We start from the raw sequence: 16,840 nt of genomic DNA, 5'->3' as shown, positions 1-16,840 counted from the left end.
TGAATTTGCAGATTGTTACTATACAATGTATAACTGTCAAATTTTTCAGAGAAGGAGAGGTATGTCAAGTTTATTCTACACAATAATTGTAATTAGAAAATTAGTACATGGGTGCTGAATTTTGTGTTGACAAAGAGAAAAAAATCCACCGGGGAAACTAACAAATCATCTCCTAAAAATGTTACAATAAATACTATTTGTAAAATGCGGCGTTGAGCCTTGTTCACACTTGCAAGAAGCTAACTGCTAGAATTACAAGTTTAAACACAATCCTTTGTTCGAATCGATTGTCTATCAAGGCAACATGTATTCGAAATAGAAAATCAACCGCGAAAGCCATCAGTGCATTTCCGAATAATGCAACCTTTTGGTGCAGTGATGTGATCCTTGCTAAACTGGAGTCACTCACTCTTCCTTCAATGGTTTTCCAATAGCAGGTTATGGTATAGAAAGTTAAACACTGCTCAAATACATTATATGTCTGTGTATTTTTGTTCTTTGTTGTATGCTATAGATAATCACATCCATGACCTTTGTGTAACCAATGGACCCATTTTATTGTTCCCCTATTTGGCCCTCCTTCTTATTAGGGTTAGCTGTAGATACCAAATTGTAATACCTACTCATGCTATTATCTCCATTAGAGCTAATTTGTGATGGTAGCACAAGATTCATATTCTCCTTTCGTCTTTGGCTGCTTATGTTTCTTTTGAAGGACATTCACTAGGACCCAAGTAGGAACCCCTAATGTGTTACTTAAAGCTGCCCAGGGATTGTAGAATGTAGATTTCTTCTTTGTACATCCCTGCGAAATCTGTCGGCGCTTTATAAATAAAGTATAATAATAATAATCTATGTGGTTGATATAAGAGATACACTTCTTAGCTTTCTTTGTAATCATAGCATAACCTGGTGATTCCATGAGCACTGATTACACAAAGATTTCATTGTAGCTTGTCTTGAAGTTTGATTCAGTGACTTTCTTTAAATGGTATTGTAGAAAGCAGAATGGAATCGTAATATCCCGACTGAGTTCTAATTTTGGATTTGCATCTTTATTGTACGAGCCTATGGAAGGGAATGCCATTCTCTCAAAACTCTGAAAAAGAATAGAAGTCAATGTTATATTAGGGCCCTCCGTGTTGGAGAATAGGAAATGATGGAAATAGATAATGTCTTCATGGGACTTTGCTCTGTGAGTAATGCAGATTATTATATGATAGACAGGATGACTATTAGTTGCTGTTAAACTTCAACTCTAGATATATTACTCAAATATTTCCATTGATATCATAAATATAAATAAGACACCATACTGTGTAATCGTATGTGGCTATTCGTCGGTGTCTAAAAATATCTTATTGTTCCATGAATACGTCCAAAGAATAACACAGCAAGACATCTCCTAAGTCTTATAGAATGGAGATAAGCAAGCTCTTAAATGCCTTTACTTTCAGTGCACATCTCAATGTCATAATAATGCAACAAAGACATACCCTCCTGTTTTAGTGATTGATAGATAGAGGGATAAAAGAAAGATAAAAGAAAAAAAATGAGTGTTGCTTATATAAAAGATATTATTTATAGACGTGCAAATAGACCAAAAATGATTTGGACAAGCTTCTAGATTCATTTTTGGTCCATTAGTTTCGGACAACAAATTTTGTTTCTTGTCCTTTCGGTTCAGATGAAGATCGAAAGGCATTTTAGATTCGTAAACTAAATTAAATTTTCACTCACCCTCATTCACTCCCTTATTCTCTTTCACACACTCATGCTCTCCCATGCTGTCACCTTCTCTGCCAACCGCTTCTTGTCGTGCTGCTCCACTTCTTCTCTTGCATCTTCTTATTCTTCTGTCTTCTTTCTTTGTCCGCTTCTCTGTGGAAGTGTTCCTGCACCTCTTTTCTCCTTCAATCTATATGCATTTTTCTGGCCTCTCTGAGCAATCTGCAAAAGGGCGCCATCAAGCAGACTGTCTCTCCTCTATTCCACCAGTCAGGGGAAAAGGTAAGCCCAGAGCCTCCAGGAGGCCATGTACAAGGAGGAGTGAACAAAGAAAGCAGACACACGGAGCAGTGGATGAATTGAGAAAACAGAACAAGAAGATGCAAAAGAAGAGGAGAAGCTGTGCTGCAAAGAGACAGGGACACAGTAGCGGTTGGCAGACAAGGTAGGGGGAATGAATGAGATTTTCACAATGAGAATGAGCGAGAGTGCGTGAGTGAGAGTGGAGGAACCAATGGAATTCAAACGAAAATTCTTACCGCTTTGCTTAATTTTTGTTTCGTTGGGGGTCCCTCCTCGTTTTCGGACATTGTATTTAAATTGAAGTTTGTATGACTCTGAATGCACACGTCTAGAAATTAGAGCGATATTAAGCAAAAACTATTTGCATTTTCTTAAATGATTCTGATGCTTTCTAATGAAGTTTCACACTAATTTGAACTTACGAAATATGGGTCAAATGCCTTATCCTTTTTTCTAAAGTTTATTGTACATGCCCTTTTGTAAGCCATTTAGAGCCTTTCATGGACTGCATTTGACCACCACTTACATAAACCAGGTTCTTAGCAATCCTGTCTTCCATATGACCCCCATCCACCTAGCGTCTTCAACAGATTCTCCTGGCTTGGTTAATTTACACTGGCTTGATCAACTGTTGGAGGAGTTTTTCTTAATAGCAGGTCATAGTTGAAATCCTCCCAAGATCTGATAAAGAACCCCTAAAGCTCCTATTGTAAAACAACTATTTTAATAATTCTTTCTCTAGGTGCCAGCTTTATGTTTGTAGTACAATTACCTTATAATTGTCCTAAGCCTGCATTTAGATAGCACATGATTACTTTGAAGAGCCCCTCCTCCCATATAAAACCCACCCTTCCTCTTTGCTTAGTCGTCAGTCTGACATTGTTTCACTTGGCCATCCTTGTTACTTTGAGCTGATTGATCTCCTGACCTAGCAGGTTTAACCATTCTGAACCTTGGTGCCAGTCTTGAATTCTTGCTTGTTTCACCTCACCCACTGGTTTGCCCCTTGTTCCTGCGTCTTGACTATGCTGCATAGTGGACACTAACTTCCACAAGCCTCACATGAGTACAGACCAATATTGTTATAAACATTATAATCACAGCAAATATAATTATAAACACATGTTGGCCAAAAGGTTTGCTTGAGAAATACTAAAGTGAGATCCTAAAATAACATAAAATTAAACAAATTTATCTTTGCTGCATCAGTAATTTTGTTAAATGGGGTCGGACATTTCTGATCTACCAGTGGAATGTTACCATAGTTATTTGGGTTCCAAGAGTGTTTGTTAATCTCACTGTTAAAAAAAACCTCATTTTATTTACTACTGCACTGAAAAAGGCTTAAATAAGAATAAAATAGAAGATAAAGAGATACAGGCATGAGCAGTCAGATAGAAAAGGTCAAACAGGTAATGCATTGAAGATCAGACAGATGCATGAGTGATATTCATGCACACATTAGACATATATTAGATATATATTGTCACAGTCAGATAACAGATTCACACAGATACAGAAAAAAGGACTTTTTCTGACTTTTACTTGAAAAATCTTTTACTCATCTATAAAAACTAAGGAAAAAAACCCGCTAAATAGATTCTACTATTTGTCCTGAGTTTAGAAATACCCAATGTTTTTATGTTTGTTTTTTTTTACTTTTTCTGCACGCTATGGAGCAATATTGCTATATTGCTAATATTTGCTATTTCAAAACCATTTTCTCCAAATCTGGTAATACTGCCCCATGTGCTATTTTGGGTATCTTTGAACCTGGCCAATGCGATTTACCCCATCAAACCATATATTTTTGAAGACTAGACACCCCATGGCATTTTAAATGCTTGTATTTAAACTCTTTTCAATTCTACCACCAGTCTGGGGGGACTGAGGCATTGGTAATTTTTTACTTAGTATAAATGAACATATTCTTATGTATACGTATACGATATATTTATAGCGCATGGCCATGTGTATCTGGATGGGTAATTTCTATCTGACTTGTAGAATGCCATAGCTCTGCAAACTTCTACAATATCTACATAGATCGCTAGCAATTGGGTGAGCTGCATTTTGTAAAGGTCCAAATTAATACTTAAAGTGAACAAAACATTTTAACATGTTTAGCACTGCAAAGTTCCTGCTTTGTTTAACATATAAAAATCTTATCTGTAAAAATGAACACTAAGGTGGATAATGCAGATATTATTTTCAAGAAGACAAGCACTTAATTCTCTTTTTTTTTCCAAGTTATATTATCTTTTCACAGTAAATTGTTTCTCCAATGAAAGGAAGCTGGGTAGCTTGGGAATGACAAGAAATGCTTAAAAGATCATATTATTCAGACTGACACATTTTATCATTAAAAATGGAACATCAAATCCTCTCTTATTCTACAATAAATACGATTTGAAAATGTTTTACGCTATTGTATGTCATGTTGATTTATACTATCTGTGCAGCACATTTCAGAGAGATGGAATTTCTGCGCTGGTACTGCAGAGATAACCAGATTTAATAATTCTTCATGCAGAGAACAAGCTGCTGTATAACATTTACAAAAAATAGTAGCGTCGGACCCTCCCATAGGAGAGACAGGTTACTCAATAAGAGGGATGGATAGATGTAAATTTGGGAGGCTGGTTATTTGGTATCAGTTACAGCAATATGTGGTATATTGAAAGTGTTAATAATGGCAATTTTACGCTGATAGTGATGCATTTGTAGCAAGTAAATTAATGTATGGTTAACCCCATGAGTACCATATAAATTGGACATTGAGTGGTTTAATCTAATGTACATGTACCCACAATAAACGACTGAAAATACAATGTACAATTAAGATCATTGTTTTACATCTATACATTTGTAAGCAGAATGCATAGATAACTTTTACCTGAAGCACAGCCTTTCATCCATAGACTATGGCCAACCGATTTACTAGCAACTGCTTGGTGCTTGCATACATTTCCATTTTTAGATTTCATTATTCCTGCTGAATTTATTTCACACATCTAATTAATTCTCTCTGTGCTCCAAATAGCTTCCATATCAGAATTTCTACAGCAGTTGTAAAACATATTAACATAAATTTTAATGTACACAGACTGAGCAGCTGATCATGCACTGTGAGCCAGGTGTAGGCTGGTAAGCAGAATGCTAAGGGATTATAAACATACACAGTCAGGTATGAGATAACATCATAGGGGCAAACAGAAAGACAGAATGCAAGAAAGACACACGGAAGGAAATCAGGTGTTGATCAAGCTAGTAATAACATCTTATGCCAGGTGAGAACTGATACAATTTAGCCAGGGAAGGGGGAGTCTATCCAGGTGGCCGGTAATAAAAGAGTCCAGATAACATTTAGAAGAAACACACTTGTTATGTGCTGTCCAACCTTTTCCAAAACACATTAACAAGAATGGACCAAATGGTAAACGTAAATTGAGCACAGAAAGAATCAACTCAGCATGTAAATGCTGCATGCTAAACATGTACAAATGGACCAAAACAAATTTAGATTTTCTATTTTGTTCCTTTTATTTTCAAGCAACAAATTTAATTTCTTGCCTTTTGGTACACATTCAATTCAGATACCACCCTCATTTACTTTCTCACACTCTCATTTACTTTCTCATTCTCTCACATTATCTCTCACCCTCTCATTCACACTCTCTCAATATTTCTCCATCGGCCACATCCGTGTCCTGTCTCCTTTCCCACAGCTCTCACTTCTTCTCTTGCATCTTCTCATTCTTCTGGCTTCTTTCCTTGTCTGCTTCTCTGTGAACCTGGCCTCCTGGTGAACTTCCACAAAAGGATGGAGCTTCCGGGCACACGCTTTCACCGTTTGGAGGAACGAGGGAGAGGTTATCTCCATGGCTCTGCCCTTTTGTGGATGTGCACCAAGAGGCCAGAATAATGCAGAAAAATTTGTGGAGAAAGAGAGGTGCAGAAACGCTTCTCTTTCTCAGCGAATCTGTATTCATTTTTTTGGAGAAGGTAGGGAGCTGAGAAGCCTGAAAGGGTGTTTCTTTTTGTTTGATTTGTTGGGTTGTCCCTCCTCAGTTTCAGAGATTTGTACACATTGAAGACATTGGCAAATTCCATTTAAAATGAAATGCGTATGAATCCAAATGCACAAGTCTGCTGCCTGCATCTCTTGTTACTCTGCACGACCCAGTGGTTGTATGTGGAATTACAAGTAAAATGTACAAAAGTGCTTTAAGTAATTGCCACCTTTGCACTTTAAAACTTCTTCTGGGAGATAATGGCACAAGGATGGCTACTTCTACTGCAATATAATTATACTGAGATAAATGGAATCTATTTTACACTAGATAAGAACCAATCCGCCTATTTTACTTGCTGTAAAGACTCAAAACTGAATCAGACCATGGTTTTGTTTTAGGAACAGGATAGTCACATGGTTGTTTAAATGCCCTTACTGTATAAACCTCTAGCACTTCTACTGGGAGGCTACCAACCTTCCTTACATTACATATACAGTAAGGAATAAATGTCTTTTTTTCTTTTTTTTGTCTCTCTCTCTCTATATAAACCATTAATTACGCCTTATAGCAGATCTGCTGGTGGGTTTCTTAATGTTGTCTATTCCAGCAAAATTCCATATGACCTCATTACTACTCGGTTTAATGCAAATCCCCATGAGATGATCCCAGAACCTTTTTTTTCTTGCTAACAACATACTTAGCTCTTCTGTTCTCCTGTAATAGTGTGTACATTTTTAATTATAATTTTCTTTAAAGCAAAAAAAAATAAATAAAAGGTTTTATGTTTTGAAAGAATCAATGTGTTAGCTTAAAATGTTCAGAAAAAAAGCTGTATTGATTCCCAATTAATTGCATTATCAAACAAATCTTGCTCTCAGGGGGTCACGTCATGGAATATCAATCTTTCTATACACTGTAGAAATCACAAGAACCTTCAAGTAAGCTGCTGATTAACTAAAAAAATGAATTATGAAAGCCAGAAAGGAGATCAGTTATATCAAATGATTTCCTCCTGTGTGCAGAATAGAGAAACATCAATCCAAGCAACAGATACTCTTTATAAGAGAGATTTCAATGGCGTTAGACTGAAAAAATCCTCATGATGTCTTGGACACCGTAAAAGACTAACTAACATCACTCTCCATCCAAGAAGCGGGTGCTGGAACAGATAGTAAAGTTCCCACAGACAAAAACAATTGTCCTGCTATTTCAAATAGCGGAAAAATGATATCTGGTGTGAAAATATTAACCCATGTTTAGTATCTTTTGTGGTCTATTGGATTTAAATTAAATATGACAGAGATAAGATGAAATATGTAAAAGGTAATGCGGGGGATTTGTCAAAGCTGCAGGTTTGTGAAAGCTGTTTTATAACCCAAGGACAGACAGATCATTAACTTTCATTTTTCGGATCATCTAGTTCTGGCTAGCTTCAAATCCCAGACACACATAGCACATGCGTGGCAGCCTGGAGGCATTCTTTAACAAACAGTTACTGGTAATGATGGTGGGTTGTATATCTTCATGATAGGTTGACTATATTCTTTCTTTTACTAAGGGCATAAATGCAAATATATGTGTTTGGCCTCTGCTAATGGTGTAGTTACACAAAATGATAGTGCGCCTCTTCTTTATACAGAAATATTTTTTATTGTATGGTGAATAGACTTTCTTCTAATTTAGTTTCTGGACAGGCGACTGGTTGTTCCAAGAGCCAATGACCTATTTACCTTTAGCACTATATATATTTGCCATATCTGCAGAGGACCACAGTGGTTTTGTTTTTCTTTTAGTCTTACTAACAAGTTTAATGCAATGTTATGCTGCCTTTAGCAGAACATCTCTTAAATAGTCCTATTTCTCCTGGACTCCATCTAAAGATGTCCAGACCATCAAAGACTCACCTAGCAGTCTCTACATTTTAGGATAATCCATGTTTCTAAAATCAAAACCCTTGGTTTTAATGTGGTGCAATGTGACCTCTCTCCTTATACTAAACCACACTGATTGATGACCACTGGAGCCCAAACAGCGACATCTGAAATCACGTCTCCATTTGTAAACACTAAATCCAGCACAGCTTCTTTCCTTGTTAGCTGAACTACCAATTGCTTTAGACGCCATCCCTGAAAAGAATTTAAGACGTTCCCCATAATGAAAACCTCACCATTGACATTTTAGTTATTCCATCAACTAACAGATGGTTAAGCTGCTCCGCATGTCCAGGGGGAACATATATCACACCACTTGGTTGGCACCATATCCCAGCACTCCTTGTTTAAAAGTCAGACAGCAACTTTTGCTGCATCCTATGGAAGCCGTGCCAACTTCCTCCTTTAGAATATTAACGTATTCAGATTAATGTTTGTGGCGTCAAGCATTTTTCAGCAATTTTACATAGGGGATTTGTATTTGTAACAATAGGGGTGGTGTCTGTGAATCTGAACAGACCAGAGCCAAGAAAAAAAAGCCCATTTCACCATCCTGGCATGCCACAGGGCTGAAACATTTAAATCATACTAACACGCTAGTTAAAAATAAGCCACAGCCTGGACTGGTCATCAGGTACACCGGGCTACTGCCTGGCAGGCCAATGCCTGATAACCCTTCCCATCCACCTTGAAGGCAGTTGAAGAGGGTGATAATATAACACGCAGCCACTTATTGATACACATGACCACAAGTGACACTTCTGGCAACCATACACTTGTGATCAATGAGTAGCTGGCCTTAAAGTGCAATGGCCTGTTTCATATCTCACGCTAGTCCTCACCATGACCTAGTAGCCCACCATGCTTTTTCCCTTCGTATCCAGTTACCAATTCAGATGAGGTGTGTTGCCTCTGAAGCTCTTCCAACGTTGATGCTAAACGTGTTTTAGTAAGCAGACTCTAAATAAGAAACATCAGATTAATAAATACGCTTTCAGTAATTACACTTAAAAGTATAACCGTAAAGCTTGCACACACAGGGTAGACCCCAAAAAAGTACGTCATATTTTGTAATTTGAGTCATCTACATAAGCGTTTCCAGTAATGCAGTAAATGTTCTGGAAACAAACTAAAAATTTCAACAACCGGTCAGAAGATTTTCCTCCTCAGATATTCCTAAAAGAATAGCTGTTGATTTTTTTTTATATAGCAATTATGCCCCATATATATATTTAGTCTGAAGTGTAATCAAACATTATCATGTTATTAAGAAAACAAATCATGGATTTATCTGTGTGTCTATCGTGTGTGCACTTTACCATCAAGCTGGGAAACTGGCTGGAATGAAATGCTATTTATTCATTAGAGAAAAATGATATCCAGTCGTATAAATGATGCCATCCGGGTCACAAGCCTGTATACTGTTTTATTATGCGCTCACAGCTGTTTCAGAGCATGTTATGTCGGGATGCCCTTGAGAACAAAGGAATTTCACTACAGAGCTAATCATCAAACAAATGGATGTAAAATACAGCGATGTATCTGGACACAAATGGAATACAAAGTGATCTCGGTTATTACTGGCCTATGTGATTAGAATATATATATACATTGTGATACAAATGTAACAGTCCCGGATGCCTGTACCCTTGCCTGCAATGACATATTTATTAAATACGGGTAGTTATACAAGGAAAAAAATAAATTTAATTTAATAGCCAATGTAATTTTATAAAGAAGTAATAATTCTCATGCGTAATCAGTCAAAGGTGAAAGTAACAAGAAAGGATCGCATTTTCAATATAAAAATCTCTTAAAAAAAATATCTGAATTTCTATCAACTATCTTCTACTACTACTGATTACTACTACATTAAAGTAACTGTTGGAACTGTTTTATTACTCTTTCTATCAAGTCTGTGTGTTTTTTTTCTTATTCTACATAAGTATTGAGACACATCTCTTAATTATTGAATTCAGGTGTTTCAATCAGACCCATTGCCACAGGTGCATAAAATCAATAACCAAGCCATGCAGTCTGCATTCTGCAGAGCTCAGCGAATGTGTGTAATAACACTGTAATAAGATGCCACCTTTGCATCTTAAGTTAGTGAATTTTCATGCATGCTATATAGATATATATACCATGTCCTGGGGCTGTTTTTCAGGGGTTCCAACTTTGTGCAAACAGTTTGGGGAAGGCCCTTTTCTGTGCCAGTGTACAAAGCAAGGTCCATAAAGACATGGTTGGAGTTTGGTGTGGAAGATCTTGACCGGCCGCGCAGAGCCCTGACCTCAACCCCATCGAACACCTGTTAAAGCTGCAAAGAGGGGATCAACTACATATTATTGTCTACATATTTAGAGTACAAAGTCATAATAGTCTATGTTGGTGCAATGGTCAGGTGTCCCAATACTTTTGTCCATATAGTGTACATCCAATTTTGTGGTTTTATATGGAGTTTTATTTGTTTGTTTATTGATCTGTTAATTATATATTTTTTTTTTTGTAATTGAAATCATTGCACCAGTACCTACACATCCATGTTCAAAGCGTTAATAAGTCTAGGACATTTTTATTTGTTATTATTACTACTATTTGAGGGGAGTTTTGGGGCCAATTTATTACCCTTGATTAATTGGTTAATTTAGTTTGTGCCATTCAGGGGCGTACCTAGAGTATTTGGCACCCGGGGCGGATCCTGTATGTGGCACACCCCCACACACACACTTTAAAACTACCTGGCCGAAACTGAATATGACCCCCCCCACACACACCATAAAAAAATCTAACACTTTTATTTAAAGTAAGTAACACACCAAAATAGGACAAAACAATTAAATAACAATATATATATATATATATATATATATATATAATTGTTAACAGCAATCACATTCCTATCATGCCCAGGCATACCCAGATTCCAGGAGGCACTCGCAGACTTGGCATGATAGGAGTATGATTGCCCTATCTACCCCTTCTCGCTCCCTTCTGCCCTATCTACCCCTTCTCGCTCCCTTCTCCCTATCTACCCCTCCTAACTATCTACCCTCTCCCTCTTTGAAGTTCACTTACCTTTCAGGAGTCCTGCGGTGGGGGTGCAAGGCATCTGTCTCCCAACTCTGCCACTGTATGGAACAGTATAGAGTGATGGGAGTTATGATGTACTTTAGAGCATAATTATATAATGAAAAATACATTGGAAATGGTACAGCATAACACCCATCACTCTCACACACTTACCAATCCACACATATACCAATCCACACATATACCAATCCACACGTATACCAATCCACACACATATACTAATCCACACACACATACCAATCCACACACACATACCAATCCACACACATACCAATCCACACACATACACCAATCCACACACACACCAATCCACACACATACCAATCCACACACATACACCAATCCACACACATACCAATCCACACACATACACCAATCCACACACATACACCAATCCACACACATACCAATCCACACACATACACCAATCCACACACATACACCAATCCACACACATACACCAATCCACTCTCACTGTATGCTTTCCTACCTTTCCTCTTTTCTCCTTACAGCTCCTTTTCCTGCTCTTCGCTCCTCTTCTTCTTCAGTTCTTCTGTCTTCTTCCGAGGGCACGGGGTTCAGAGGGCACGGACAGCGGTGGGCGCGGCTTCAGTGTTGTGCGCCGGGATCTGACAACAAACCCCGGCGCACAACAGCTGTTGTCGCGCGGATCGCGAGGGAGCGGTATCGGAGGTCTTTAACAGACCTCCGGGTCCCTTGAGTGATTTTAAGCCGGGTTCAAGGGAGATCCTTGAACCGGCTTAAAATCACTCAAGGGAGCCGGTGGTCTGTTAAAGACCTCCGATACCGCTCCCTTGCGAGCCTGCTCCTCCAGCGGCGGACATTGCTGTCCGTCTCTGGAGGGGTGCCGGCAAGTTGGCACCCCCCTGATGAGTGGCACCCGGTGCGGATCGCCCCCCCCGCCCCCCGCTAGGTACGCTACTGGTGCCATTTATTGCATGTAGCTGGTTATGAGCTAACCTACACTATGACAACTGTGTGCCATGCACAAAACTCACTTGGGGAGGATTCTATTTTTATTATATATTTTTTTATTTTAAGATACTTTTGTTGTGAATAAATCTGGTTTTAACTGTAATTGCTGGTATATCTCTGTGTCAGCAATTTCTTGTAGCTTTGTGTATTATGCACATGCCAATTTTGCCTATAGAAGAGCTGTATATGTAAATTATAATGGTCATATGAGTCTCATGTGATACATTTCATTGGTCAATATTTACAGAATTAGATGGCACATAAGCTTTCAAAATCTCAGATGCAGAAAGGACCACCAAGGTCTTTAAATCTTACTCTCTCTATAAATTGTAGTCTATCTTTCTATTTGTTGTACATTGTATGGATGCACACATTGTTGTTCTGTTTGGGATGAATAAAATATTCATTTTAACTGATGCTTTAGATATTTAGATTACTATTTGTTTTGATGATTGTTATTATCCTATGAACATCGGTGGAATCTACTTCATGCTAATAATATCAAGTCCGATTGAGCTCCTAGAACACCATCTCTCCATCAGATAGACTTCATAAACTTTAGATTTTAATTAACCATATCAAAAGTAAGTTGTATACATTTTGAGCTGATAACTGATATTTTAAGTCACTAGATGAATGAGATTGTCACATCTAATCTTTTGAATTTGTTCAAATTAACATGAACTGAAAACACTTATGACATCTAAAAATGTCCATTAAAAATTTTGCATGATTTAGAAACCATAATCAGTGACTTCATATAGGAGGCAAATTACGAGTTTTAACCACTTAGAAATGATGGACAGATCTCTTTACAAACTTTGTGGATTAAGTTTAAAATTCCATTTCTTGTGTTTGGAATCTAGCGGAAGGATTTTTGCATGCATTTAATAAATCTATAGCAGATAGCTGATAGCACCAATATATTCATCGATGGTAACTGTTGATTGCAGACAAACCAAACACTTTGTATGTTATGGAATTATTTCATGGGAACTGAAGCTGCCTAAGATTGTGGTTAGTTCTCCAAGATGTAGAACATCCTACCTACCGAGTTCCTTTGAAAAACTGTGTGGTGGCTCACCTAGCAGAATTGATGATGTTTAGAGGGCGAAGGGTGGTCACGCCAAATATTGATTTGATTAAGATTTGTTTTGTTCACTCACTTTGCATTTTGTTAAATGATAAAAATAAACTATTAACTTCTATTATTGAAAGCATTCTTTCTTTGCAGCATTTTTTCTGAAAGGGCTGAGAAGCAGCCATTCCTAGTATTATTTTGGGTATCTTATGTACTCAGTAACATAAAATATTTCCATTTTTATTTTTTTATAGGTATGCTGAGGATATGAACGCATTGAAATTATGCAGAGTAAAACGATCAGCCTGGTCACTTGACTCACACGCAGCCCCGCTATTGCATCAAGGTGCCTCAAATGCTACAGAGAGAAATCAGTGGCCAGTCCCAAAGAGGGACTGTCCCTCCTAAAAAGGGACATTTGGGAGGTATGACTTTAAGCAATGTGCCAAGCTTTGTAAACTTGTGTCTTATGATAAATGTAGCGTACGCAATATTTTGAAAGTTCCTCAATATCAGTGGGCAGTAACATAATTCTGCCTGAACAATAACGCATTAAATAACTGTTGAAAACTGTTGTCATGAGAACTAACCAATTTAGGAGCAGTATGATTTTTATTTATATGCATATAAAACATATTTGTATTAGGAAATACAAGATTTATCAGTTCAGAGTTCATGCTTGACAGACATGATTAGAAAAAAAAAAGAAAAAAAAAAGATTAATACACTGACAGCCCACTATAATGAGATAAGACAAATGGAAAGATAGGTAAAAAAAAGTTTTCATATGAATACAATATAAAAAAAATCTAATTATCTTTGACTTATAACACCTTTGCACATCATTTTTATGTTTGTTTGTAGTTTGTTACTGCTTTTTGCTATATTTTATTTTACTTTAATTTTTATTTATTATTTGGCAATTTTTCTTCTTTTTTTTTTTTTTTATATAATATACTTAAAACAGTTAAGTAAGATCTTTCATGGCGGGTCTATATAAAACATCAGCTGGTGAGATTCCAGCTGGACATCAACAAAGTAGATAGAATTATAAGAAAATATATTTAAAATGGTTTAACCATCGCATTAATGAGCACAAAAAGGCTAAACAATGAGGAAAACAAGGAAAAATGTTTGGAATAATGGGACAGAAAAAGGTATAACAGGAGGGACAGGGAGACAATAACATTTAAGGTAAAATAATGTTTACATTTTTGCTCTAGCTTGCTCTATGGCGTAATAATACTTGCGTATCAAAAGGCAAAAACATTTATCGCCTTATAAATATTGAAATAATTTGACATAACTTTGTAAATATTATACATATAGCCATTCTGATAGCTTTCAAATAGCACTAAAGAGAGCAGGTGCCGCAGTCTCAGATCACTCAGCAATATCTACAAATGTTCTCTTGCGAAGTACTAGATGCAATACAATTCTTCACAATTCATTCTTTACAAATGTTTTTTTTTTTTTTTTATTGTTGTTGGTTCTTCGTTTTTTGAATAGTCTAATGTGAAGGCTGTAAAACATCTGAATGCAGTTTACAAAAAGCACCTGAGTATTTATAATTTGAGTGGTGAGCTATATATTTATCTGGGTTGAAAGCCAAAAAAGACTGTAAAGTATACTGAATTTTACTTGTCTGCAAAAAGCTTTTCAGGAAATCTCTTTAATCATCTTTTTTTCCTCAGGTAGTTATCTGTATACTGAGTTCTTTCATAGACATTCAGTCGTACATATTGATACATTATGACATTGTGAATGTGCATCTCCATTAATGGTCCACTGTATCCCTCTCAATGACCCTTTCCTAGCCCTACTCCCTATTGCTCAATGGCCTGAAGGTTGCCAGATTGCAATTGATAGGGTTCATTCATATTTCTGGAAGCTTCTTCTATTCTATTCTATATATTTTCCCAAAGGGTACAGTGTATTGAAGCATAGATCTCTTTTACTTTGTCCTTGTGCTATGCTCATACCTGGGCATAAACTCTCTGGGTTTGACCTGGAGATCTCCGGGTAAAGCACCGCTTCTCCGGGTCGCGGGGTCATGACACCCCTCAAAATGGGGGTGTCTCCTGTGATGTCAGCAGGAACGCCCACTGACATCAGCGGGAACACCCACTGACATCAGCGGGAATGCCTACTGACATCAGCTGGAGCATCCCCATCAGCGGGACCGCCCGCTGACATCAGTAGGAAATCCTGGCCGCGTCCCACAAGGGAAGGCTCCAGGAAGCCAGAGCCCACAAGTTCCCAGTTATGGGTATGCTGTTTGGGGCAAAATAAATAAGATATGGTACATTTTCCATTATTAGGCCTACATGGCACACAGGAGCCTGTAGAAAGCAAAATTGACGTCCCCCTGGAGACAAGAAGGCATTGCCGTGTTGTAAGGTTTATGCCACTTTCAGCATACATTTGAAGATTCGCCAAAATACAGAAAATGCTATATCAAAGAAATATTTGAAATCTGGAAGTGTCCAAAAACTAAAATCTAAAAATATAAACTTAAGTAAGGTCCTTCAATAAACGTATTACTTATTATTTTTTTCCCTGCAATTCTATGTTCCATGAAGTTCAAAAGCCTCATCTTGGTAACAGCTAAATTACAGAGGAAGAATTTGCAATATATCTCTTGAAAACCTCTGAAGCCCATGCTCTCAAATTCTTTTCAAGTCTGCTCTAAAAGTAATTTTCCAAAATTCTTATAACATATTTAATCATAATGTGTAATATCACGGACGACGGGATGAAATTTACATTAGAAGGCATTTAAGCACCCATCCCATTAATGCAAAATCCTTAAATTAGATCACAAGCTCCAAAAACACGTATGTTCATAATTTATGCAGCACAAAAGAACTGAATAACACAGATACCAAAAAAACTAAACAAAATAGCAAAATATTTACATAAATTCCATCTGTCTATCTATGTCAGAATGCCAATATTCTAAATAAAATATGTTTAATTAGCATACAGTTGTCTTTCACTGACTGTATTTGGCAAATTATGCATGTGAAATAAAAAATTTTTATTACAACAAGGTTAAGTGGATCAGAAAAGTAAAATACATTATTTAGGGCAAACACAAATAATGTGTGAGGAGCGACTCACAGGAGCGAGGGAAGGCCAGAATTGGGATGAGTAAGCAGTACTGGCACTTTAAGGCCAGCACCCACCAAGTGATGTAAATGAGCCTGCCTGCTACATATGTACAGCTGCATTTGTATATCCGGCTGGCAGCTGCAAACTCCAGGGTCTAATTTGCTGAAAATATTTTGAGACGCCACCATCACTACTCATTTCCCATCCTGTGTTATCCTTATACATGGATCGTCAGGCATCCATGGATAGTTTTAACACTGCAAAGAGCTAACTATGTTTAAGTGATACTTGATACTTAAGTGATTCATTCATATATAGCCTTATATAAGGTTTATTAATAATTATACCTAAGATCTGTATGCGTCCCCTGCGGAGTGCTGAGCTTCGTCTGTGTGGCGTGTCTGTGCTGATGCTGCAGAGCAGTAAGTGCTGAGCTCGCGCACGTGACATCACTGGTGCTCAGCATGTTACCCATGGCGCTTAGCACTCACTGCTCTGCAGTTTGTCATTCAAGTGTATTGCAAGCTAACTGGACTCTGGAGAGTGTAATTGTGTGTCCCCACACAGAGCCGTAGCTA

The 16,840-nt window shown here is 37.4% G+C and overlaps 1 protein-coding gene across 2 annotated transcripts in view; it reads left to right on the top strand.

The window, feature by feature from the left end:
- Window positions 1–16,840, top strand: part of HTR2C (5-hydroxytryptamine receptor 2C) — a 152,161-nt gene that overhangs the window by 80,409 nt on the left and 54,912 nt on the right. The window contains exon 3 of one of the 2 annotated variants that reach the window (XM_053472678.1): window positions 13,403–13,573. The exons of the other annotated variant lie outside the window; for it this stretch is intronic. The gene's annotated coding sequence lies outside the window, so the exon portion shown is untranslated. The remainder of the gene's footprint in view (window positions 1–13,402; window positions 13,574–16,840) is intronic. 2 annotated transcript variants of the gene reach the window in all.

The sequence above is a fragment of the Spea bombifrons genome, chromosome 8 (assembly GCF_027358695.1).
Source record: "Spea bombifrons isolate aSpeBom1 chromosome 8, aSpeBom1.2.pri, whole genome shotgun sequence".
NCBI classification, from domain to species: Eukaryota; Metazoa; Chordata; class Amphibia; order Anura; family Pelobatidae; genus Spea; species Spea bombifrons.
This window is presented reverse-complemented; position numbering and strand designations above follow the sequence as displayed.